Here is a 27,406-nt window from a genome sequence, read left to right as displayed (position 1 = left end):
GAGGACCATTCCCTGCAGGACACTGGGTTCCCATCAGCAGAGGTTGTCAGTCCAAATAGATGCTGGACAAAGGAATTGTTTAGCTCTTTGAGGCCCCCTTGAGACAAGAGGTGATCTCCTAAGCAGGCTCGGGACAGAGTGTGAATCCGGAGGGCAGCTAGAATAAGGAAGGAACAGAACCTGAAACCCAGAGTGTGGGCTGAAGAAGAGGCCAGGGTAGAAACCTGACGCAAGAGGGAGAGAGCAGTAACGAAGAGCAGAAGCCCAGGACTTTTGAAATGCAGTATGGAAGAGCCAAGGCCATGAATAGATAATTCAAATCCTCTGAGCTGGCTTGAGAACTGGGAAAGGGAATGGATAGTAAGAAGTCTCACAATACCAGGTTAAAGTCCAATAGGTTTGCATGGTCGCACAAAGCCACAAGCTTTTGGAGCACTGCCCCTTCATCAGGTGAACGGGGAGCTGTGTTCACAAATAGGGCATATATTGACACAAACTCAATTTACAAGATAATGGCTGGAATGTGAGTCTTTACAGGTAACCAAGACTTAAAGGTACAAACAATGTGAGTGGAGAGAGAGTTAAGCACAGGTTAAAGAGATGTGTATTGTCTCCGGCCAGGGCAGTTAGTGAGATTTTGCAAGCCCAGGCAAGTTGTGGGGGTTACAGATAGTGTGTGATATGAACCCAAGATCCCGGTTGACGCCATCCTCATGTGTGCGGAACTTGGCTATCAGTTTCTGCTCAGTGATTCTGTGTTGTTGTGTGTTGTGAAGGCCGCCTTGGAGAACACTTACCTGAAAATCAGAGGCTGAATGCCCACGACAGATGAAGTGTTCCCTAACAGAAAGAGAACACTCCTGCCTGGTGACTGTTGAGCGGTGTTCATTCATCCATTGTCGTAGCGTCTGCATGGTCTCGCCAATGTACCATGCCTCAGGACATTGTTTCCTGCAGCGTATCAGCGTATATTCCCCAATAGGCATAGACAAGGGTCATAGGTAGAGGAGGGCACTCATAATGTTAAAATGCCGGCTCGTTGGGCCGCAGGGCCTGTTTCCCATGCTGTGTTGTTCTTTGTTCTTTGTTTGTTTTGTACAATGTTGGCCAAGTTGCAAGAGTATGTACCGCGTACCTGGTGGATGGTATTCTCACGTGAGATGATGGCATCCGTGTCGATGATTCGACATGTCTTGCAGAGGTTGATGTGGCAGGGTTGTGTGGTATTGTGGTCACTGTTCCCCTGAAGGCTGGGTAGTTTGCTGCAAACAATGGTCTGTTTGAGGTTGCGTGGTTGTTTGAAGATCAAACAGACCATTGTCCGGTACATTTAGAAAATGAATAAAGAAGATAAGGCAGGATATTTTTTAAGAAATGGGGCTTGTGCCACATGCAGACACTACGACAATGGATTAATGAACACCGCTCGACAATCATCAGGCAGGAATGTTCTCTTCCTGTTGGGGAACTCTTCAGCAGTCATGGATACACAGCTTCTGATCTTCGGGTAAGCGTTCAAGGCAGCCTTCACAACACATGACAACAGACAATCACTGAGCAGAAACTGATAGCCAAGTTCTGCACACGTGAGGACAGTCTCAACTGGGATCTAGTTCATGTCACACTATCTGTAACCCCCACAAGTTGTCTGGGCTTGCAAAATCTCACTAACTGTTCTGGCTGGAGACAATACACATCTCTTTAACCTGTGCTTGGCCCTCTCTCCGCTCACATTGTTTGTACCTTTAAGACTTGATTACCTGTAAAGACTCACTTTCCAACCATTATCTTGTAAATTGAGTTTGTGTCAATATATGCCCAGTTTGTGGACACAGCTTCCACTCACCTGATGAAGGGGCAGTACTCCAAAAGCTTGTGGCTTGTGCTACCAAATAAACCTGTTGGACTTTAACCTGGTGTTGTGAGACTTCTTACTGTGCTTACCCCAGTCCAATGCCGGCATCTCCACATTAAGGGGAATGGAAGCAGGCATTCAGTTAGTGAACACCTACTGGGACTGTCTGAGTAGAACCCTGAGTTTGAGAGGCTGCAGGAGGAGTTCAGGGGCAGGGGGAAGTACAGAGAGCGACTCACCTCTGGCCTCAAGTGGAACCAGGGGGAGGGGGAGTGAACTTCCATTAGCAGTCTCCTTTTAACATCAGGCACTCCTGCACAAGGTCTGCCACCCCCCGCCCCCCCCCCCCCCCTCAGCATCTGTACCAATACTCCCATCTACCTTTGTCAATCCCCATGCACCCCACTTCCCTTCCCCACCCTGAGACCCTGACACTTACCTGATTGTAGACTTCCAGAATTTAGACTGTGGGGATTACTTGCAGTCCCAATCCTGTCCACTGCAGCTCTTGGTGCTGTTGGGACAAGAGCTTCTGGTCAGTCAGATTGACTCAGAACTCTCTCTGATGATGGACTTCCTCCCAACTGAGAGGCAGAAGTCCCATCTCCTGTCTTGCTCACCCACCCATCACTCACTTACTCACTCACTCACCCACCCACCCACTCACCCACAATCCTATTCACCCACCCACCCACCATCTCCAATACAATCTCACTCACCCACCCTCTCACTCACCCACCCATCTCACTCATTCACCTATCCAATCTTGCCCACTCACTCATCCACCCACCTACTCATTCGCCCACCCACTCACCCATGCATTCATCCACCCAATCTCACCCACTCGCTCATCCACCCACTCACTCACTCGCCCACCCACTCACTCACCATTCACTCACTCACCCACCCACCATTCATTCACTCACCCATAAAATCTCACTCAATAACACAATCTCACTCACCCACCAACTCACTTATTCACCCACCCACCTACCACTCACCCACTCACAAAATCTTACCCACCCACCACTCAGTCACCCACCCACTCACTGTCCCACTGAAAAACTTATGAGATTTTTAAACACTTGCCTGAAAATGGCAGCTGATGTTGCACAAAGGGGGAGGGCTGATCTGTGTGCTGCTCCGGTTTTCTCTGGCATTGCTTTTTGCCGCTGGTGTTCCCCTTGGACGGCTGCTTGAAGCATCGCTGATTTGGCTGGGCTTGGAAATCCTGGCTGGATGTACGCAAAATGGTAAGAGACCAGAGATCTTCACAGTCTGTACTGATCACTCCAGTATCACCACTGATCAGAAGATCTCGGCTAAAGACTGCTGCCTCTCAGCACAGGTTAATATCTTGACCAACTCAGACAAGGGAACATAGTCAGTCACTGATGACAAGAATGCATTCTTATATCAATTCTGTTTGTCGGTCCCACATACCTCCTCCTCACACTATGTGGAAATGCTTCAATAACTTAACATCAGTGCCCAGGAGTGCCTTCTGCACCCACAGACATCACTTGGAAATGACCCTTCACCCACATCTTGACAGACATGCCCCTAAATAAGAGCCTGGCTTGGAACGCAATTGCCTGTGGGCTCTCACCTGTCAGTACACTTATTATGGGCTGCATGGTTTACAGCATCTTGTGACAGCTGGAGCTAATCTCCCTCTTCTGCCTTGATTTTTCCAAGACATGACAAGCCATAACCTCATGGCAGCAGACTCCTGAATCAGGGATGTTTCGCTACCCAGTGCCAGCATCCCAGCCCACACCATTCACACAGAGGAAGCCATGTGGACCCTGGACAAGGAGACAAGAGAATCAAAACAGAGGGGGCGATCTTACCATCTTGCCCCATCCCGAAAAGGGCATGAGGATGATTATAATGTTTAAACAGATTATAAATCTCATTTTAATTGGTGAGCACGGGATGCTATCGTCCGGACTCATTTGCCTCAGCAGCCTCGCTGGTGAAGGTCCTCATCAGCCAAGGATCACATATTGGTTCCCATCAACGGGGACCTATTGTGATGGCAGGGGGCAGGTCAAAGATGGAGAGGGTGCACCTTAGCCACCCTGACACTGCCAGCCTGGCACCAGTTTCAAGTCTGGATGACCCTTCATCAGCTCTGACTCAGAGTCATCGGGACTCCAAACATTGGCACCATTCTCTCTCCATGTGGAGATGCTGGTGTTGGACTGGGGTAAAAACAGAAAGAAGTCTCACAACACCATCTTAAAGTTCAACAGGTTTATTTGTAGCAAACGCCACAAGCTTTTGGAACAGGCTGTCCCTTGGTCAGGTGGGTGGGAGTTTTGAACGAAGGGACAGTCTGTTCGGAAAGTTTGTGACGTTTGCAACAAATAAACCTGATGGACTTTAAGCTGGTGTTGTGAGACTTCTTACTATTCACCCTCCACAGATGCTGTCGGACCTGCTGAGATTTTCCAGCATTTTTTTGTTTTTGTTTCAGATTCCAGCATATGCAGTCATTGGCTTTTATCTGAAACGAATTTGTGGTTGTTGGAGAGGCGGGGGGAGGGTGATGGCAGAATGGGGGGGGGGTTTGGGGTGAAGAGGGGGCTGTGAGGACGACAGGAGGTGTTGAGGCTGCACTTTGTAAATACCTCCTGTAATTGTGAAGAGTGCAAATCACTGACTGAAGCTGCCAGCGGCATCAGCTGTTCACACTTAGGGCAGCTGCAATCAGTGGTATGTTTAACGTGAGATCAGGTCAACCTCGGCTACAATATCTTAGTTCTATTTATGTTCCTGTGGTTCTAACACCTGCCTGTTTATGTTGAAAAGTAAGATGTTGATTGGAAGCAGCCATATGTACATAAAAAAAATCAGCTTTAAAAAGATGAAGAGCACTGAACTGCCCAAAATAGCTTCATACGTTATGAGCGGCACCTTTTTTAACTGACTCCTACGTTGTTGATAAATGGTCAGTACCATTTGCCCAATATAGCTGCTGTCCAAGATGCACAAAGACTGTGTCAGTAGCAGCAACTGCGTATCGTTGCATGATTACCGCCTCATCTGCAGCCCAAAATGACTTGGCAGAGATCAAGAGTAATGGACCCTAACCCCATTCCCTGACCTCCCTTCTTCCAGATACTCCCATAAAAGTATAACGGGTAGTAAAAGCAGAGAGAGAGAAAAAAATCTTCACTTCACCATCGCATCTCACAAAGAATGTGCATTTCACCAAAGCAATCAGGAGCTGATAATACCCATTTACAGTGTACCTTGGAGAGAAGAAAATCTTAAGGGTGGGGGGAGAAAGAACTGCAGTATCAAAAAGAAAAATTACATCTACCGTGGTTCTGTCAGTGATATCCAGCTTGCATTGTGACATTCCTTTTCCATTTGTAGGTGTTTTGAGGAGTAGTATGAGTCACATCCTTCTGTTAATCAACATTTTTTTCTCTCTTTCCAGCATAAAATTTATTCCACAGCATCTGCAGGGCGGGTTATACGTGGCTTGCCTTGCCGATAAGATTATGTGGAATTTCACACAATGGAGTCAATTAATTTCACGTTGAAGCCCAACTATCACAGACTTACACTCAATCTTGAGTGAGACTGAATTAAATCCGTGGCATTACAGAATGTGCTGCTTGCTTCAGGCTATTTGCTCTGGTGGCTGGAACCAATGTGTCTTATGTGGAGGTACATACATTTTTTTAAAAAAAAATTGATTTGCAGTCTGACTTGGCATTGAGGTTTCAAGTATCTAAATTAAATGATCAGCCCTACCTTGCGTCTTCAGGACTTACTGATCGGTTAGTGACCAGACACAAATAATCTCTGTGTCAGCTGTACAAATGCTAACAGAAAGATTTGCATTTATATAGTCCCTTTCACAAGCACCTGATGTCTCAAAGTGCTTTACATCTAACAATATTCTTTTTGAAATAAAAACAACAAAAAAAATGCTGGATAAACCCAGCAGATTTGGCACCATCTGTAGAGAGGCATGGGGCTAGCGCGGCTGGAAAATCCTGCCCTAAAACCTGAAACTCCCGCCTGAGGTCTATGGACCTTTGCATGGCCAGTTCCCTGCCCGCTACATTTCCCGTGGCAGGTTGGACGAGAAACCTCCCCCCACAGAGTTAACCTTTCGAGTCCATATGACCCTCCTGCAGAATTGTTTGTGATGAGTAGTCACTGTCATGTAGGATACGTAGCAGCTAATTTGTGCGCAGGAAATAATAATAACCAGAAAGTCAGTGTTTGTGAGGGATAATTAATGACCTGAACACTGGGGATAAACTCTCCTGCTCTCCTTTGAAATAAGGCCACGGTTTCTTTTAAAATTTAACATCCGAGCAGACAGATGAGACCTCAGCTTCGAATTTCATCTGAAGTTCGGCACCACTGACAGCACAGCCATGAGTTTGTGCACAGGTTCTGGAGTGGGACTTAAATCTGGAACCTTAGCGACAAAAGCTGCGACCCATTGACCCATGGCTCACACATAAAAGAAAGAGACCCGATCAGATCAGCTGCTCTGCATGTGATAGGGATCACGCTGGATATGATTGCACTGAATATGATTTTCTTGACATTGTATTCTGAATGTTGCTTTCATTTGCGCTGGTGCTGTGGGGTATAGAAGAATGGAAGGTTACCCCAGCAAAATGAAAGCATAAATAGTGCTTTATAGTGTTATAAAAACTGGCATAAGGCCATTAACAATCTAAAATTCATTCTTCAATCATTTGAATAGCATTTGTTTGAATAGCATTTGTTAAAAAAAATTCTATTACAAATGGTGTCTTCTTTTTGGATTTTTGCCATCGTCACTTCCACATTGAGTTTGACTCGCTGGAAGCGTGTGATAATATCAACGTTACTTTGTGGGCTGGAAGGCACCAAGAAGACTCCATGGCAAGGAGATTTTCTGTTTAATTGCTCCTTTCAAACCTATCAACATCAATGAGGAACCAATCCCATACGTGATTATATAGTCAAGAACAGGTAGGGTCAGACAGTATGAGAGGAAACATTATTAAGACAATAGTTGTTTACAGAAATAACTTGCCCTTTGAGATTGCAGGATTTAGTAACCCAGTAATCCGAAAATCCAATGGCAGGGCACATTTCAGCATCTCAAACAAAGGAGAGGGCCCTTCATTAGCATACCATTGCTGACAGTTTGCAATCAAATGGGCATTTCTGGTCTGCTCTGCCATGGTGCAGAGGTTGGGAAGGCAAGCACAGTAGCTTGAAGCTAGGTGGGGTTTGCATTCCCAACAAGCCATCTGGGGAATTGAAGTGCAGGATGGGAATCAGTCCATTTGATCCTAATCCCATTTGCAGCCATCATTTGTAATGACACATTCTCCTTCTGGCGCATTCACACTGAAATATAAGGGACTACGCCAGGTGACAACAGATTTCTGGGTCCAATATCATAGAACTTCAATTCAAAAAGTACCTTGAAAAGAAATACTATTGGTTAGAACTAATCAGACAAAGAAAGCTTATTTGTCACAAGTAAGGCTTACATTAACACTGCAATGAAGTTACCATGAAATCCCCCCAGTCACTACACCTAGTCACCAAGAGAGAACCTGTCAGGAACCAGTTTTCTGTGTGTAACGCCCATTCCATCACCTGACCGTTAATTCTACATTGTCTGTTAGTGGTGTTTGATCCACTTGCCCCAACTCTTCAATTTTCCATGAAAAGTTGTTGTTCCCAAGCAATCCAATAAGCCTGGTAGCTGTAAAATCTGTGACATGGTATTTTCCAACTTTGAGATTATTATGTTTCTGTGCCACGGTGGCACAGTGGTTAGCACTGCTGCCTCACAGTGCCGGGGAACCCGGTTCAATTCTAGCCTCGGGTCACTGCCTTTGTGGAGTTTGTGCATTCTCCCTGTGTCTGCGTGGCTTTCCTCCGAGTGTCAGGTTTCCTCCCACAGTCTAAAGATGTGCAGGTTTGGTGGATTGGCCATGTGAAATTGCCCCTTAGTGTCCCAAGATATGTAGGTCAGGGGGATTAATGGAGTAAATATGTGGACATATGGGGCTAGGGCAGGGGATGGGCCTGGGTGAAATACTCTGTTGGAGAATTGGTATTAATTCAATGGGCCAAATAGCCTCTTTCTGCATGGTATGGATTTTATGAATTCTAAGAGATAAAAAAGTGATAACTGTGATAAGGAATGAGAATCATCATTGATATAAATCTGTATATTTGAAGGTAGAATTCCTTGTATTTTAGTTGTGTTCCTCACATGCAGGATGCCAGCCCAAAGTCCTTTACATTGGAGAGGAAATGCTTGCCTCATTCTCCCCATCAAGCAGCTTCTCACCCGAGATGATTTCAGTCCACATTGCCCTGTCTGCACGGAAGTCACTGTCTTCCTTTTCTTTCTAAATCTTTCCATCCATGTAAATTCACCAACCCAAACTCATGGGCATCTTTCTAACTTGCTACCTCTCCTGACTCCCTCATTCCCATGGTCTCACTCAATGATAGACCAGCTCTGACTATCTCTTTGTGAAGATCATGTAATTGCCCCAACAAAAATGCCAACTGGAGGATCACGAGTGGGAATGGGTTAGCAAATATTGCAGTTAGTACCTTTCCAAAGACTAGAGCGTTTCAAGAAGGAAACTTGTCATCACCCGCTCAAGGATTATGGAGGGGCAAATATATTTTGGCTTTACCAGCGATGCACACGTTGTAGTCACAAACGAGTTGTTTTTGAGCATCTTTTAGCGAGTTACTTACAGGAGTTGTCCATACGTATATGGTATCATTCCTTGATTATATAACATCTTGATTTCATAGCTCAGCATCTGGAATGCAGTGGTATAATCAGACAAAGTCAACATGGATTTACAAAAGAGAAATCATGCTAGATGAATGTATTGGAGTTCCTTGAGGATGTAACATGTGGAGTTGTCCGAGGAGAACCAGTGGATGTGGTTTATTTAGACTTTCAGAAGGCTTTCGACAAGGTCTCACATAACAGATTAGTATGTAAAGTTAAAGCTCATGGAGTTACAGGTAACGTCTTGAGATAGATAAAAAGCTGATTAACAGATATGAAGCAAAGAGTTGTCATAAATGGGTCTTTTTCTGATTAGCAGTCAGTGACTAGTAGGGTTCCATGGGGATCTGTGCTAGAACCCCAACTGTTCACATGATATATTAATGATTTGGAAGAGGGATTTGAATGTACTATCTCCAACTCTGCAGATGATACAAAGTTGAGTGGGAGGGTGAGCTGTGAGGAGGATGCAGAGATACTTCAGCGAGGTGTGTGGGCATGTGTATTTTGGTATCAATAATAGAACGACAGATTATGAATGGGTGTAAATTGAAAGAGGTGGTTACTCAATGAGACCTATGAGTCCTTGTGCATCAGTTACTGAAAGTTAGCATGCAGATACAGTAGGCAGTAAAGAAGACAAATGGTATGCTGGCCTTCACAGCGAGAGGGTTTGAGTATAGGGATAGGGATGTTTTGCTTCTGCATAGGGTGTTGGTGAGGCCACACCTGGAGTACTGTGTGCAGTTTTGGTGTTATGTTCTTATTATGTTATGTACTTGCTATAGAGGGAGTACAGCAATGGTTTACTGGGCTGATTCCTGGGATGGCAGGTCTGTCATATAAAACTAAGTCAGTTAGGATTATATTCACTGGAGTTTAGAAGAGTGAGAGGAGATCTCATATAAATTTATAAAATTCTAACAGGGTTAGATAGGGTAGTTTAAGAAAGAATGTCTCCAGTGATAGGGAAGTCCAGAACTAGGGGTTTGAGGGTAAAGGACAAACCTTTTAGAATTGAGGTGAGGAGAAATTTCTTTACCCAGAGAGTGGTGAATTCACTACCATAGAATGTAGTTGAGGCCAAAACACTGTCTGATTTCAAGACAAAATTAGATATAGCTCCTGGGGCTAAAGGGATCAAGGGATATGGAGAAAAGGGGAAATCAGGATATTGAATTTGATGATGAGCCATGATCAAAATGAATAGTGGAGCAGACAAAGGGCCAAATGGCCTACACCTGCTTCTAGTTTCAATGTTATTATATAAATGATGTATTCTTTTAGTTAGTATCTGCGTGCTAACTTTCAGTAACTGATGCACAAGGACTCATAGGTCTCATTGAGTAACCACCTCTTTCAATTTACACCCATTCATAATCTGTCGTTCTATTATTGATACCAAAATACACATGCCCACACACCTCGCTGAAGTATCTCTGCATCCTCCTCACAGCTCACCCTCCCACTCAACTTTGTATCATCTGCAGAGTTGGAGATAGTACATTCAAATCCCTCTTCCAAATCATTAATATATCATGTGAACAGTTGGGGTTCTAGCACAGATCCCCACGGAACCCTACTAGTCACTGACTGCTAATCAGAAAAAGACCCATTTATGACAACTCTTTGCTTCATATCTGTTAATCAGCTTTTTATCTATCTCAAGACATTACCTGTAACTCCATGAGCTCTAGAATAAAATCACTCCAAGATTTCTGTTCACCTCATTGCGTGAGATCTCTTACACTAACAGCGCGAGCATCATGACCTCTCCTGGATAGTATCGTCAATAAATGCAACACTGTTTCCTTCATTTGCCATCAAGATCATACCAATTTTCCTGGATGATTGCAAAGTACAATTTACAGCCTTTTCATCGATTTCCCACCAATTTCTCACAGCAATCTGATTTGGGAACACCCAAAGAAATGATGATGATGACCTTAAAAAGATGGATTCTGGCTTTACACCCAAAAGTTTCTGTTTAACACTGTCAGAATTACAACTTCCATCAAAGCAAAACTTTAAACACCATTTCCAACCCTTGTTTAATGTATTGCTTTCACACTCATTGATATTCATTCTTCATGACTGGAGGATCCACAGCAACATCTGGACCATCCCGTGATTCAGTGCTGTGATAGAGTTTTCATTTCATCCTCAACACAAAATGTAGTTTTTTGGAAATCATGAAACCACCTGAACATAAAGTGGAGAGGCAAACTTCTCTTTCAATTAAACCAATGCTTTCATGAGATTCTCTGTTTTCCAACTTATAAACTAAATATCCATAAATTTGATAATCAAATGAGCATTCCATCTGCAACAGACAAAGCAACTTCTTCTCTCTTTATACCCTTCTATTCAGCTTGCTCTTTCCTATCAATCTGATGGATAGCTGGTCTAAACAGGCAGTCCTCGACTTTACGACATTTGAGTTATGACTGACAGCACTTACAGCATTTAGAAATGGACACCAGGTTCGACTCCCGGCTTGGATCACTTTCTGTGTGGAGTTTGCACGTTCTCCCCGTGTCTGCATGGGTTTCCTCCGAGTGCTCCTGTTTCCTTCCACAGTCCAAAAGACATGCAGATTAGTGCGTTAGCCATGCTCAATTCTACTTCAGTGTACCCGAACAGGAGCCAGAGTGTGGCGACTAGGGGATTTTCACAGTGTTAACATAAACCTACTCATGACACTAATGAATAAACTTTAAAAATTCTGTTTCGACTTTATAACGCGCTTTTGAATTTACACGAGTGAACAAGTTCAAGCATTCATATGTGCATATCAACCTTCTGTGCTACCCATCTCCCTGATTCAAGGTGCCCATTCCTTTGTGTTTTTACTTGACGAACCTTTATATTTCCAAACTTTTTCTTAAAACTTATATTTTATATTATTAACTTATTACTATATTTTTATATAATTAATTGAGTGCAAAGTTCTGGGTTACTTTAGTGAAAATATAATATCAGACTTTGGTTCAGGAACCAATTCCCGATTTGTAATATGGTTTTTATGGGAAATTGGGTCTGGCTTGCAAGGTTTTGACTCGAGCAATTTTCAGGGAACAATATTGTCATAAGTCCAAGGACTTCCTGTACTGATATTAAGTTAGTACTAGATAAACAACACCCTACTATTATACAAAGAAAGTACATTGCACATCTCTCTGGGAACATCCAGGTAGAACTGCCTTTGCAGAGTCTGGTTAACAAGGCTGGCTACAACTAGAGTTGTGTCATTTGTTGAATCTGACTTTAACTGTAAGGATGTCTCTGCCAGTGGTATTGAAAGTGGCTATCTCTTCTTCTGTAGTGCAGAACTGCATCAAGTGTGTCATTTTGTTCACCCAGGCAAACGCTCTCATCAGTGGATAATAATGGAACAAGAGTGTATTGCAATTCTTCTGCCTTGTAAGATGCACCAAAACCCAGAGTCTAACTGATGGTGCCCAAACAGTCAATTGGCCCTATGAAGAGCAGTATGATTTTATGACTCGTAAATGGTTTCACTATATCAATATCTGGGTGGTCAATGGCCAACGGTGTGACATCACGTGGATTAGTGCCATCCCCCATGCCTCATTTATTTGAAGAAGGATAGCTTCAAGGTGACCACAGATCTAACTCATTGGTCAGGCAAAGTGCTTTGCTATGTACACCACGTATGAACAATAAAGGGCTATGATGACCAGGTGGGTAAGTGGAGCTCAATGAAAAGATCAGCCATGATCTTATTGAATGGCGGAGCAGGCTCGGGGGACTAAGTGGCTTACTCCTGCTCCTAGTTCTTATGTTCTTAAGTTCTTATTACCCATGCAACTGACTAAGTCTCCAAACTTGGTAGATTTGTCTGAATCAGATAAGTTAAATATACTCTTTTAACTAGGGTCATTAACTCACCTGGGGGGAGATATATCCAAAATGCAGTCATTCCTGAATAGTTGATGCATTTAAAGTGAGTCGGTAATCTTTACGATCATTGCTGGCTGACTGTTGTTAAAACTAAATCTGCTGCCTCACAGCAAGAAGTCTCACAACACCAGGTTAAAGTCCAACCATGTACATGAGGTTGGACTTTAATCTGGTGTTGTGAGACTTCTTACTGTGTTTACCCCAATCCAACGCCAGCATCTCCACATCATGACTACCATCGACGCCTCATAGCGCCAGGGACCTGGGTTCAACTCTGGCCTCAGGTCACTGTCTGTATCAAGTTTGCACATTCTCTCTGTGTCTGCGTGGGTTTCTTTCAGGTGCTCCGGTTTCCTCCTACAGTCCAAAGATCTGTAGGCCATTCGACCCTGTGAGCCTGTTCCATCATTTAATATGATCTTTTATCTCAACACTGTACTCAGTGCCCTTCCTATGCCCCTTCACAGGACACAGTATTGTCAGGGGGATAGATATTGTTTTCTGCAATCCAGAGGTTGTGTCGCCAGACCGATGCCAGGGTTAAGGACATCTTTTGGTGGCTGTAGAGGAATGTGGAATGGGAAAGTGGGGGGAAACCCAGTTGCTGTGGTCCACATGAGAACCAACAACAGAGACAGAACCATGAATGATGTTCGTCACATAGATATTGAGGAATTAGGGCCCAAATTAAAATGTAGAGCATCAGAAGTAATCATCCGCATTCACTGAACAATCCTGCGTGGGCCAATAGCTATACTAACAAGCAATTTAAGATAAAGAGTCTAATGTCAGAACAGAACTCATTTACTCTTGCTAGAAGTGACATACATTCAAACATAGGAATCTATTCTAAGAGAAGTCCAGCACAGGAACAAGCCTTTTTGGGCCTGCAAGCCTGTGCCAATCATGATAGCCTAACTAAACTAAAAAAAACCTTCTGTCCTTACTTGATCTGTACCTCTCTATTCCCTCCCTAGTCATGTACCCATCCAGATGCTTCTTATATGCTGCTAATGCGCCTGCTTCCACCACCTCCCCTGGTAGCGCATTCCAGGCACCCACCACTCTTTGATGAAAACTCCGTCCCCCAACATCTCCCTTAAACTCTCCCCCTTTCACCTTGAACCTGTGCCCCCGGTAAACAAATGAAAGATATTCAAACTTTGCCTCTTTTTACAGTCAAGAACGAGAGGGAACCTAAGTTTCCTGTTTTCTCCATGGCAATGCCACAACCAATCAATCAGCATTCTTTTCTCCTGTAATATAAATGGTTGTGTTAGTTTGAAATTTGGTTTTTCGCATTTGTCTTAATGAGTGCAAGATGAAAAGTTTTAGCTATAACTCTTTCTTTTTCAACAAAATAAATACAAAATGTTATTTCTTTCAATTCTTTTGACATAGCGAATTGTTCGGATTTGGAATGCACTGCCTGGAAAGTTGATGAAAAGAGATTCAATAGTTACTTTCAAAGGGAATTAGATATATGCTTGAAAAAGAGAAATTCATAGGGTATGGGGAAAGAGCAGGGAATGGGAATAATTTCAAAGAGCTGGCAGAGAAATGATGGACCAAGTATTTCCTTCTGTGCTATAAATGAAATACATAGCAAAGTTTACTGGATTGAAGATTGCCGTTAGACCTGCAGAAAGGGTGCGAACTGCAACATGCTATAATGCATCATTCCCTCAGACCATTGCATTGTGCCACATCTGTAATGTACCTGGCCTCAGCATTTGATCATATGAATTAGGAGCAGGAGTAGCCACATGGCTCCTTCAACTTGCTCCCCCATTCAATAAGATCATGGCTGAACTTATCGTAACCGCAATAACTTATCTCATCTTTATTTATCAAGAATCTCCCCAGCTCTGCCTTGAAGTATTCAAAGGCTCTGCTTTCACTAACATTTGAGGAAGAGAGTTCCACAGACACAAATCTCTGAGAGAAAAAAAATCTCTTCATCTTTGTCTTAAATGGATGACCCCTTATTTTTAAACAATGATCCTTAGTTCTAGATTCTCCTACAAAAGGAACCATCTGCTCCACATCCACATTGTCAAAACAACTCAGAATTCAATCAAGTCACCTCTTATTCTTTTAAACTCCGATGAATACTAGCCTGGTCTGTCCAATCTTTCCTCATAAGACAACCTGCCCATTCCTAGTATTAGTCTAGTGAAGCTTTATTGAGCAGCTTTTAATGCATTTACATCCTTCCTTAGATAATGAATCCAATCCTGCACACAGTACTCCAGATGTGGTCTCACCAGTGTCTGGTACAACTGAGGCATAACTTCGCAAGTAATATTCAATTCCCCTCCCAGTAAACGGTAACATTCCATTAGTTCTCCTAATTACGTGCTGTTCCTACTAGCCTTTTGCAATTCAAATACTAGGATTCCCAGGTTCCCTCTGCACCTCAGAGCTTTGTAATCTCCCACCATTTAGTTTCTATGCTTCTTTTTTATTCTTCCTGCCAAAATGGACAATTTCACATTTATCCACATTGTACTCAATTACCAGAACCTTGCCCATTCACTTAATTTATCTATATCTCAGTGTAGCTGCCTTGTGTCCTCTTCACAGCTTACTGTTCTACCTTTGTGTCATACCTATCTTACTTCCCATTACTAGCATATCACTGCCAAGGCAGCTGCAATTTGCCAGCTAATGGTTCCTTAGTCTCATATGACTTACATGTATTTCAAAATCTTTCTATACTCTCCAAACACCCTGTAGAATATAGTTAAGGTATAGATCAGACCTTCACCTCATCTTACACTGTAAAAATGTTTGCTTTGTTTTTGTACAGATGCCTGCATATCTCCTCCAGGAAAGGACCATAACACTTGTTCTAATATGTAATCTATGCTTTTGATTGCCTAGCAGGATCAGTGAGGAAATTTCCAGATCATTTTTCCCTCATTGGCCCTGGGTTTTTCTCTGTCTTTTGCTTCTCCCAGATGATTGTCTGGCTCCCTTTGATGGAGCCTGAAAATACTGGCATGGGCTGACATGCCAATTTCCTGATGCCCTTCCTGGCCAAAGCCACCCACCCCCATGAATGCCTTGCAAAGGGTAGCTAATGGATGCAGCCTTGGATGTTCCGATTTCGCAATGAGGGTCAGTTCAACTGCCTGAGGGTGGGCAGCCAGCAGCAGGCCAGGGTGCCAGCTCTCCAGTTGTGGCTGCAAAGGCCACCCTGTAGAAGGCTTTTGTCATCCTGCCTATATACACACATATAAGTGCACACATATATATACACACATGCACACAAACACACATACACACATGCTCAAACACATATACATGCACACACATATAAACCACACACATGCGCATGCACACATATAGACACACATGCACATATATACACACACCCAGACATACACAGTTTTCACCCTTTTACTGCAGCTTGCCTCAAACTCCCGGCACTGCCGAAGGAGCAAAGTGGCAATACCCAAGGGGTATCTTGGCATTGCCCACAGCACATCAGGCAGTGTCAAGGGGGTGGGGTCAGAAGGAGTGGGGCCTATGGAGCAGAGTCCACAGTGGGGGGATTGGGGGGTCCCCACTGCCATCCTGCACTGGGATCAGAGACAGAGAAAGGGAAGGGGCTGATTGGATAGGCCATCGGCATGGGGCATGGTCAGGACGGGTGGCAGGGACATCAGAGATCAGGGAGATTGAGGTGGGCTGGCAGGGGTAGGGGCCAGGGTTGGCCTGGAGACGTCTGGGAGGCCAGCGATCTGCGTATGGGGGGATCCCAAGGCCAGCCTTGCAGAGTTGCGGGGTTAGTCAGCTGGCCAGTGACCGAGAGGTCAGCTGTGCGGGACAACTGCGCATGCGCCAATCTCCACTCTGACAGATCAGCACATGCGCAGTGGCCCACTGCCACCTGAATTTCATCATCAATCTTGCTGAGGCATTCTGCAATGCACAGAGAATCAAAGATTAGTTTTGAAATTACCACTAAAAAAAACAGGAGTCACTCCAATTTTTACATAAATTTGGCACCTAGAATTTTATTAAGAGAATCCTGGCCCACGTGCTTTCTAAAGCCCATCTTGGCATTCCTTCAGGCTGCCTCACAAGTGGGAGAAACGTGTGAAATGATTTCTGATCAGTAAGAGCTTCTTGGCCCAATACCCACCACCACCTCCCCCCCCCATCCCTTTTCTCCTGGGCTATGAGATGGCCCTACGACTTTTGTTGCTGTGATTGCTGGTGTGGTGGACGACAAAACGTCCCTGCTTGCTGGCACACTGTTCTTTCATTTTGAGTGGGAAGAGCTAAACAGGCACAAAGTGCTGAGAGTACTTGTTACAATTTGTAACTGAAGGTATAATCGGCTGTGGTGTAGGCATGTATGTCAAGTAATCACCAAGCTGAAAGAAAGTGTGATTACTTTGCCTGCAGCCACAGGTGATGTGAAACATGTCGAAAGGAAGCACTTTGTAAAATGCAAAAGTGAAATGATGAATAGCCTCACTGTGCCAGGTTTTATGATCAATGAAAATACAATGTTCTGTCTCCATATTCTCTGAAATGATGATGTTGGCATCCACTGTGGCCACAAACTCCTCCAGACACAATGCCCTCTGCCCTGTTGGGATGATACTGTTGGGATGGTGTTAGTGTGCCTTTAAGAGATTATTTCTTTAAAAATCATGCTCACAGCCTTACCTGATATCAAGGTTGCCGGCTTGTTTGAAGATGTCCTTTTATTTCTGCTTAAACGGGGGTTTATTTATTTTTACTGGGATGTTTATGACTCTGCATTGTTAGGAGGAAGAATGCAGGTCAGGTGGCAGTAGCTCTTTCAGTTGCAGTTTTGTGCTGCCGAGGTTACTTTTTTTTTTAAAAAGGGACAGCAAGCTGAAAAAGAAGTGTTTCTCTCTCTCCCTGTCTTATCTAGAAGTTCTGCTGGTTATCTAGAAACAAGGCCTTGCCTTCCTGGATTAGAAAATCTGCTGTCGGTGGCTTGATCAAAGTCTCTCCCTGGGATTCTGGGAAGCTGTTCTGACTTCAAACTGTTCTGAGTCCATCAAAAAGAACTGCAGAATTCATCCAAAGGACTCAATTCCAGTACCACGTGAGCATTAGTCTTTGCTGTGTTAAACTTGTTTAGTGGGTTTTGTCTATATTTGTTAAGGGTTATACATTATTGTAGTTGTTTTACTTTTGTTTATAATTGATAAAAGTTATTGCTAATTTTCTTTTCATACATGTTAACTACAGTCTTAATTAAAATCTGTTTGATAAAAGCTCCCTAGTGGGTCATTTGAATCATACTTGAAGAGAACCATATCATGTTTATTCTAGCCATGTTTAAGATGCAAAAGGAATGATCAGGCAGGCTTCATAAAACATTGTGCAGTTTCTAACCTGAACCATAACACTGGAAGCCAAGAAATCAATTTGCACCTGTTTTATGCCGCATCAGATGAACAACCTAGTTCAGAGATTTTTTTTGTCACTGCTGCTGCTAAAAAAAATTCAAAGGTGTGCAGACTTTAAAATTGGTGAAAGTGCATTCAAATTTAAAATGGCTTTTGTGAATTTTCAGTTTTTTTTAATCTATTCTATCATGCAATGTGGGTATTGCTGGCAAGACCAGCATGTGTTGCTTGTGCTTAATTGCCCATGAACTGAGTGGTTTGCTATGCCATTTCAGAGGGCAGTTAGGAGTCAACCACAGTGCTTACCTGGTCTGGTCTACATGTGACATGGAGCCACAGGTAGGCCAGACCAGGTAAGGATGGCAAATTTCCTGCCTTAAGGAGCATTAGTCAACCAGATAGGTTTTTACGACAACCTCAGTGGTTTCATGGTTGCTATTACGGAGCCTAGCTTTTAATTCCAGATTTGATTAATTGAATTTAATTTCCACCAGCTGCCATGGTGTCCCCAGAACAACAATCCAGGCCTTTATATTATTGATACAGTGATCACCATGCTTCTGTCTCCCCTATCGCTATGCATGATACCCCTTCCCTTCACCCAACCAACTCAGGCTGAGTGTACTCACTGCGGTAAACTGATTTCACACTGTAAGCTGACTCTAAACGGGGAATCCAAAAGGTATGTATTCCCCTTGAAAGCAGCTTTACATAATTTCATTCTGAACATCATTCAGGCATCAATCCCGACTCCACAACCATTCCTAATGCTGCCTGTTCACTATAGAAAATTGACCCTTCCATATTTCATATAGAATCACAGAACCAACAATGCAGAAGGAGGTCATTTGATCCATCAAACTTGCACCTACCACAATCTCACCCAAGCCCTATCCCCGCAACCCCATATATTTACCCCTCTAATCCCCCCGACACTAAGAGGCAATTTCGCATGGCCAATCAACCTAATCTGCACATTTTTGGAGCGTGGGAGAAAACTGGAGCACCCGGAGGAAACCCACGCAGACACTGGGAGAATGTGCAAACTCCACACAGACAGTGACCCGAGGCTGGAATTAAATCCGGGTCCCTGGCACCGTGAGGCAGCAATGCTAACCACTGTGCCACCGTGCTGCCCATGTAATAGAATTTCTCTTTAATATTTTGTTCTAGAAATCCAAGTCTGAAAATCCTTCTGGAATTTACCCATTATAACATCAGCAGGGGTTCCCAAAAAAGGAGTGGGGTGGGGGGGGGGGGTGCGGTGGGCAAGGGGGCCAGTGGGATATTCGGTCAGGACCCACTTATGCTCTTAACTAGGCGAATATTGAAGTTTACTCAATGGCTTATTGAAGTCTGGTGAAGCTGGAGAAGGATTCATCAGGGCAGATGCCATGGATGCTGGAAATCTGAATTAAAAACAGAAAGCTCCCCCCCCACCCCCCGCAGGAAACACTCAGCAGGTCTGACAGCAACTATGGACAGAGAAACAGATTTGGCGTTCCAAGTCCAGTATCTTTCTGCTTTCAAGCTTTCTGACCAGGATTTGCCAGCCCTGCCTTGGCAGGGCCCACCAATGGGGGCTAGGGGAGGGAGGGGGGTATTTAGCGGCAGGCCAACGAAAAAGTCCATTGACTCCTGGCAGGAGTGGGAGATCCCGGTGGCTGGAAAGGCCGGAGAATCCCGTTCCCTGCTTTTACTTCAGGTGCAGCTAAGGCTTGATTTCAACACCGAGGAAAGAGGAGGTGGGATTGTGGATAACGTACTTGCAGCTTAGGAGGATGTTGGTGGGAGGGTGTGGGGGTTGCGGTCAATGGAAAGGAAAATCGGGGCCTGGGTGGGGTATAACACAGCAGACATTCCACCACCACCTGGTTTGCGCCACCGCTGAAATTGAGTTTCACTCCCAGTGAGAGCAATAAATGAAGAAGGACAAAAAGTGAAGTAATCAAAGAGTAGCAGCTGTTAGCTGCACTTGCATCACCCTTGCTGAAACTGTCATTGAAGAACTGAAAAACAAAATGTTCTTTGCACCATTGATCCAAGCGAGGATGCTGTGATGCTGTAACTGTGCTTTACTTTCTGTTTTACACCAATGCAAAAGTGATGGTATTTTTCAGATACCAAACAGCCTGTGTAGAGGTGAATCGTGCAAATTCTTGGAGAAGGTGGTCCAGCTACAGCAGCCCTGGTACGGAGTCAAATTGAGTTGAATAAGTTTCGTGTAGGTCTATTAGGCAGTTGCACAGAGTTATTCCAAATATATTGAAACCATGGCACTTCCTCCCAAGTAACCACACTCTCAATACATTTAACATTTAGCAGTATGTGTGTATGTGTGTGTGTCTCTGTAAGCCCACATGTACAGTACTCTTTCCTAGGCTTGACAAACGTCAAGGCAGGCAATGTGAAAGAAAAGTGCTGTCAACTGCAAATTGATACTGCAGCTATTGATCTGAGACTGATAGCTACAGTAGTATGGCAGCCTAAATAATTCAATCTGTCTATAAAAGTAGCCACTATATCTTCAGTACGAGGCTCAGATATCTGGAGAATCAGCAGCCTTCTGCAAAACTACAGAGAAGATCAAGAATTCTTTTCTAAGAATAATTTTTAAAAATGTTCCCTATTTTTCACTGAATTTCTATGTGCCAGCCATTTTCCAGTAAAATGCTAGCCCTGACTGCTGTATCAGCTATGTTCTTCTGCATCTAGTTGACTTTATTATTCTGTTTGAAATTTAAACAGTGCAGTTAACAGTACACATTAAATATCCTGCAAGACAGGATTTTGATACTGGATACAGTTAGTAATGAATATTTAGTAATAAAAAATTATACTGAAAGTGGACCTGTTACTGGTAATGCTACATCTAATGGGGCCTCTGGAATATTAGTAATGAATGCGTTAGATTGTGTCAGGTTTGACTTTCTCCATTAAAACAGTGAAATTTGTTTGAAATGGATAATTTTTGCAGCCATTTTACCGTGTATGCATGTGCATTTATATGTGCACGTGTATGTGAATGCACACACAAAGAAAAATGGCTGACGTAAATAATACATTTATTGTGCAATTGGATCCTCCTAATATCCGAATACTGCAGAAAAGATCCAATATATCCTGATTTATGCACATGTAGATTTGCATATAAACATGGTGAACATGTGAATTCAAAACATAGAGCTACTTAAAACATATCAGATTGCAAATTATTTTGGTTAATAAAAGATCTATTACAGTAACACAAGCAATTTAGTGTTCTAAAACCTTTGGTCCATGACATGGGAATAAATAACATTCAAAGCAAAGGTTTTCACACAGAACATATTTAGGTAGCAAAATGCAAAGACATGTTCAGCCTGCAAAAAGACTGAGTAATATATAAACAATTAAGCCTTCCTCAATTTCAATAAGGTATATTTAAGTTAGATTGTGGAATTTACTATTCTTCATGTTGCTAAATTCACGTAAGCTGATATATCATGTTTAAACAATACTGTTTGGAACACACGGCTTGATTTATGACCAGTTTAGTGTCTCATAAATCACACCTGCAGCCCAGTGCACTGAACCCCATTTTATGACAGGATTTACCATTTATAAATGATTTTGCTTTACCTCCCATTGTGATCCTGCTCCATGCAATCATTTTTTCTCTCTCAATGTTCATAAGGGAGACTTACCTCCACATGGAATTTCAATCCCAGTTTTTTGACTTGGTTTTACAAGACTGATGTATTTAGTTGCCTGCAATTTCTAGTTTTATTTTAGACCAAGATTTCCAAGGTTTATTTTATCTTTCGTAACTTTTTAAAAATTCAGTTTCGGGTAAGATTTTTCCACATAGTTATACTCTAAATGGCGATATTGGTCATCCATTATTCTCAATTTCTATGTCTTTCTCTTTCTCTCTCTCTCTATATATATATATATTCAGATACATATATATAAGAATTTTGTCTTCATTGTTGATGAAAATTGTATTCTTGCAAAGATGAAAATAGGAACGAAGGTTTCTGTTATATTTCAGTTGTTGAATGTTCATTGTGCACTTGCTCACATAGCTATTGTTCTTCGTTATAAAGAATCAACATCATCCATTACAGAGTGAGTGAATGGTGCTTGAGGGATGAAACGCAGGTGCATACAGGGACTCTTGTTATTTTATGTCTTCAATGTGCATCCACAACTCTCACACATACTTGCCCAAAATCGGATTGAGACCACTGCCGAAATGTTATCACCCCACCCGCCACAGGAGCTGGAGCGGGCGAGGGGCAGACAATGGGAAAGTTCATTGACCTCAGGCGGGATTTTTCCATTTCGGGACGATCTAGGCCGTAAAATCCCACCTCACATTGTATCCCTGATTTATCCTCGAGTGTCCAGCATTTAATGGTAAGTGCTCTTCACACATAAGTGTATGATGAATCCCAAGCAGCCTATGTTGCTTCTAAGAAAGTGAAATCCAGAGGTAGGCCAAGATTGGAGCACAGGCTCTCACCTCCTCCCTATACTTTCATTAGGAATTAAAGAGACAGTTGTCTTCACAAAACAAACAGCCGCTGAAGATTTTCTTTCAGACAAGTGCAAGAATGAGATAAATAATACTGGAAATCATATTGGATTATTAGGCCAAAAATAAGATTGGTTTCTCCAGGTTTTTGTGAAGTGAGTAGGTCTTAATGGGGAGGATTAAAGCACTCAGCTCCTCAAACCTCTTCCAATATTCAATTAAATTATGGCTGATCTGTATTCTGACCCCATTTTACTTCCTTTTGTTCCATAAACCTTGATATACTTACCTAACTGTAAAGATTCTCATTCACCACTTCAGGGAAAACTCAACAACTGGGGTTCTCACTGAATATTTTTGTGCTGAATTGGTGTAAAAACTGGCATTAGTCCCGTTGTTTTTCTTTAGCAGGATTTTCAAAACGAATCTCCCATACTCTGAGCGCTACAGAGTGGACTAGCGAGATTCACGCTGAAAATCTGTGGGCAGGGTCAATTCTCACTGGAGAGGCCGGCAGCATAGGGCTGAGCGAGCCACTGCACATGCGTCAATCAGTCAGAGCAGAGATCGACGCAATAGCTCTGCACTGCCAGCCTCCCGATCGCTGGCCAGTCCCGCGACCCCGCATTGCTGTCCTCTGACCCCACCCTCCCCGGATCACTGACCTCCTGAACTTCTCCTGATCTCCTCAACCACCCGCCTCAGCAGTCCCGATAACCCTGATCCCCTGTCCTCTGGCAACTCCAATCAGCTCCTTCCCTTCCTCTACCACTGATCCCGAAGGCAGAGTGGCAGCGGGACCCCTCCCACTGATGACCCCTACCCCCCAGGCCCTGCCCCTTGGCACTGCCCATTGCCCAGTGAGCAATGGGCAGTGCCAAGGGGCAGGGCCTGGGGGTCAAGGTGCCCCCTAGGCATTTCCACTTAACCCCTTATACAGGGCCAAGAGGCTAGGCTGGCACTGACAGGCTGACAATGCTGGGGGAAACCCCCTCTTACCAGCTGGGGGGCCTCCATGGCCTCCCTTCACTCCAGCAGGGGCTGTTGCCAGCTTCCCGCTAGTGGGGAGCTGTTGTAAACCTTGCTGGGGTGAACCATTCCAGCCGGGGGTGGCAAGAGGCTAACAGGCTCAGGGACTTCAATCCCAGGCCCACTGACCCTCCCCAAGGTCAGATCTCCTCCTGGTGGCAGGCCCCCCCCAACCCTGGCAGCTCACCCCACCCCAGACCACCCCAATCGTTGCCCTCCCTCCATGCCAGATCGATCCTGTCTTCAGAGTGGCAGCAGGAACTGCCCACCCCCCCCGCCAATAGCCCCTAGGCCCCACCCACAATAGGCCCCACCTCCTTGGCACCGCCTGATGCCCAGTGGGCAGTGCCAAGGTGCCCCCGGGCATGGGCACATTGCCCCTTGGGCAGTGCCGGGGGCACACGCTGGCACTGCTAGGGTGCCCATGCACAGGAGACACCACCCCCCACCACCCAATCCCCTGGGGGGGGCCCCAATTGCCTCCCTTCATTCCAGCAGGGTCTCCCGCTGGGTTCCTCGAACGTGGGGAGCTATTCTAAACCCTGCTGGAATGAAGTGAGGAGTGGGAGATTCAATCGGGACCTGGAAGTTGCCGATAATGAACTGCTAACGATATTTAAATTACATTTAAAAAAGATTCAAATTACTTACCTGCCTTCCCACCAGATTTCAGTGTGGTCTGACCGGCAACTGTTTGCTGGAGATGTGCATGCATTCCTGGCACAAATCCCAGCACAAGGCATATCTCCCACACCGACCCAACAGAAAAGTTGGGAGAATCGTGGCCGTCATTTCCTCCCTTTTCATTCCAGGCTTCTCGGGATAACATCTTTTGGATTATATTTTTCATCTATTAGCTAACCTTTAGTGTCTTCTCCCTCTATATATACCCAAATTTCTTTGCCCTTTAACAATGTAAACATGCTGATTTTTCTTTTTCTAGAACTAGGGGTCACTATTTAAAAATAAGCGGTCACACATTTAAGGCAGGTGCAAGGAGAATGTTTTTATCCCTCAGTCTTTGGAACTCTCTTCCTCAAAAGGTGGTGGAAGCCTTTGAACAGTTTTAAAGCTGATGTAGATAGATTCTGAAAAAAGCAAGAGAGTGAAGTCTTATCGGGAGCAGACAGGGCTGTGGAGTTAAGGTTAGAGTCAGATCTTATTGAATGGCGGACTGACAAAGGGGCTGAGTGGCCTAATCCTGCTCCTAATTTCTACGTTTGTACGTCCCTTTATTCTTTCTCACTGCCTTCAACCTCCCAATTTTTTCCAACTTTAGCGGAATGCCATGCTTTCTCCTGGGAATACATAGAATTAGATCATGGATTTATTGGAATTTACAGTAATTGTTTTCCTGGAAAAATGAATGTAGTTTAAAAATAACAACATTTCCCCAGCATCAGATACAAATATCAACTGTGAGCAGTTGGGAGAATTTAAGCAGTTCAATATACCCAGAAAAGCTTTGAAAGGAAGACTGCTTCACGGAATTACTGTTGATGATAACTCCACTGGTCAAGTGCAAAGTATGTTCAAGAAATCAAGGTGTCCTGAATGTCTTATTTTAACAGAGCTGAAATGTTGTTAAAATGGTATAGATCAAGGTATAATTAATTATTAGGGTCTGAGAGCAAGTGTCAGAGGAATAGGTTCAAGCTGTGTTTTTATCTTTCAGGTTTTTGTACCAATTTTAGTCAAAATCTCTCTGGGCCAGCTGCTGAAAGTTTGATCTTTAATTGTCCTGCCACAGTGTCAAGGAGACTAGACATCCAAAAAAAAGAGCTGTCCAGCTATGTGTCTCTATAGGTGATATGGTCAAGTGAGAGAAGTTTAAGTTCATTTATTTATTAGTGACACAAGTAGGCTTACATTAACACTGCAATGAAGTTACTGTGGGGATCCCATAGTCGCCACACTTTTTGGGTACACTGAGGGAGAATTTAGCATAGCCAATAACCTAACCAGTTGGTCTTTCAGACTGTGGGAGGAAACTGGAGCACTCAGAGGAAACCCACTTAGACATGGGGAGAACATACAGATTCCACACAGACAGTGAGCTAAGATGGGAATTGAACCTGGATGCCTGGTGCTGTAAGGCAGCAGTGCTAACCACTGTCCATCGTGCTGCACAGAGAAGTGAGGATTCCTTCTGGATTTTGATCATGGTGAATTTCTGTACAGTCCTTAGGCTTCTCCATTCAACATTCAACTGTCAGAGAATGTTTGCTCTAAATATTGTCCAAAATAAATATAGTCCTCCTAGTTAATCAAACTGAACCAGTTAGGCTAAGTTTCTATAATCTCTATGGAAGAATATTAGTGTGATAGAAATGACTATTGCAGCATTTAGTTATGCTCAGTACATATTACCATTCCAAATAAAATGCAAGTGCGTTTTAAAACCTTGCCTGCCATTCCAATAAAAAAGGAATTTGTTTGCTAAATCTGCACCAACTAAACTGAAGAACATCAAGGCCCTTGTAGATGTTGTGATCTGTGTTTTTGATTTTAAGCACAACAGTCGTTCCTCTTGGATTTATCCAGCAGTGGCACTTCAGCCCAGCTGATTAGACAGTGAGCAGGAGATGGTCTGACACTCACTGTTGATTCTTCAGTACATACATTACCATTCGGTGATGTGAGCAAGCATTCGGTTTGTCGATATCTTGGGCTCCGAGTGGATTTTTAACAAAAGCGAAAAAAAATCTTCGACATATTTGCCTCTATTCTGACACAACTTAAAATGAGGAGAAGCTGAAACTATAAAATGCATTTCATTTTCCAAATACATAAAATCAGAGAGGTTATCACTCTAATAACAATATTAAGAAAAGCTGAGGATTAGCCGTTTTCAGTAATTTGAATAAAGATTTTACATTTAAAAAGGGGGAGGCGATGGCCCAGTGGTATTATCATTAGACTTATATCCAGAAACTCAGTTAACATTCTGGGGACCAGGGTTTGAATCCCACCTCAGCAGATGGTGGAATTTAAATTAAAAAAATACTTGGAATTAAGAATCTACTGATGACCATTAAACCATTGTTGATTGTTGGAAAAACCCATCAGGTTCACTAATGTCCTTCAGGGAAGGAAATCTGCCATCCTTATCTGGTCTGGCCTACATGTGGCTCCAGAGCCACAACAATGTGGTTGACTCTTGACTGCCTTTTGAAACGGCTAAGCAAGCCATTCAGTTCAAGGGCAACTAGAGATGGGCAATAAATGCTGGCCAACCAGTGATATCCATGTACCACGGATGAATAAAAAAAGCTCAATTTGTCACTCTGAAAAATTTATCCAAAAATTTATTCAAAAATGAGGAGTGCCAGTGCTTGAAGATTTCGTTTTTCTTTTACTTTTGTTTTGAAGGGCTGGCTGGTATTAACCTGATCTAGATACAGGGCACAGCTCTCTCTTCATTTCACTGACAATCAGGTAAATTTTCATCTTCACAATTTGGCCAATAATCACTCAGAATGGTTACCCACCCATTAGAGAATCTGTTCAATACACATTCCATTCATTTCAGAAGGAAAATGATATGGATCCTGCAACCCCAGATGATCTACTGATCGATTCTTCCAGATTTGGTGTTGCATTGAAGGGAATGGTAGCATACTGGTAAATAGCTTTGGATTAATAATCCCGATTAATGCTCCATGATGGAAATTCAAATCCAATTGCAGCAGTTGGGATTGAAATCATTGAATTAATCATTCTACTTGTCCCTGAATAATAGCAATCATGAAACTCCTGGATTGTTCTAATATCCTTTAGGGAAAGATTTACCAGGACTACAAAGAACTCCAGACTCACAGTTATGTGGTTACTTTTAACTATCTTCAGAATGTCCCAGCAAGCATTCACTTGTA

The sequence above is a fragment of the Carcharhinus amblyrhynchos genome, chromosome 7 (genome assembly GCF_965287045.1).
Source record: "Carcharhinus amblyrhynchos chromosome 7, sCarAmb.v2.hapA, whole genome shotgun sequence".
NCBI lineage: Eukaryota > Metazoa > Chordata > Chondrichthyes > Carcharhiniformes > Carcharhinidae > Carcharhinus > Carcharhinus amblyrhynchos.
This window is presented reverse-complemented; position numbering follows the sequence as displayed.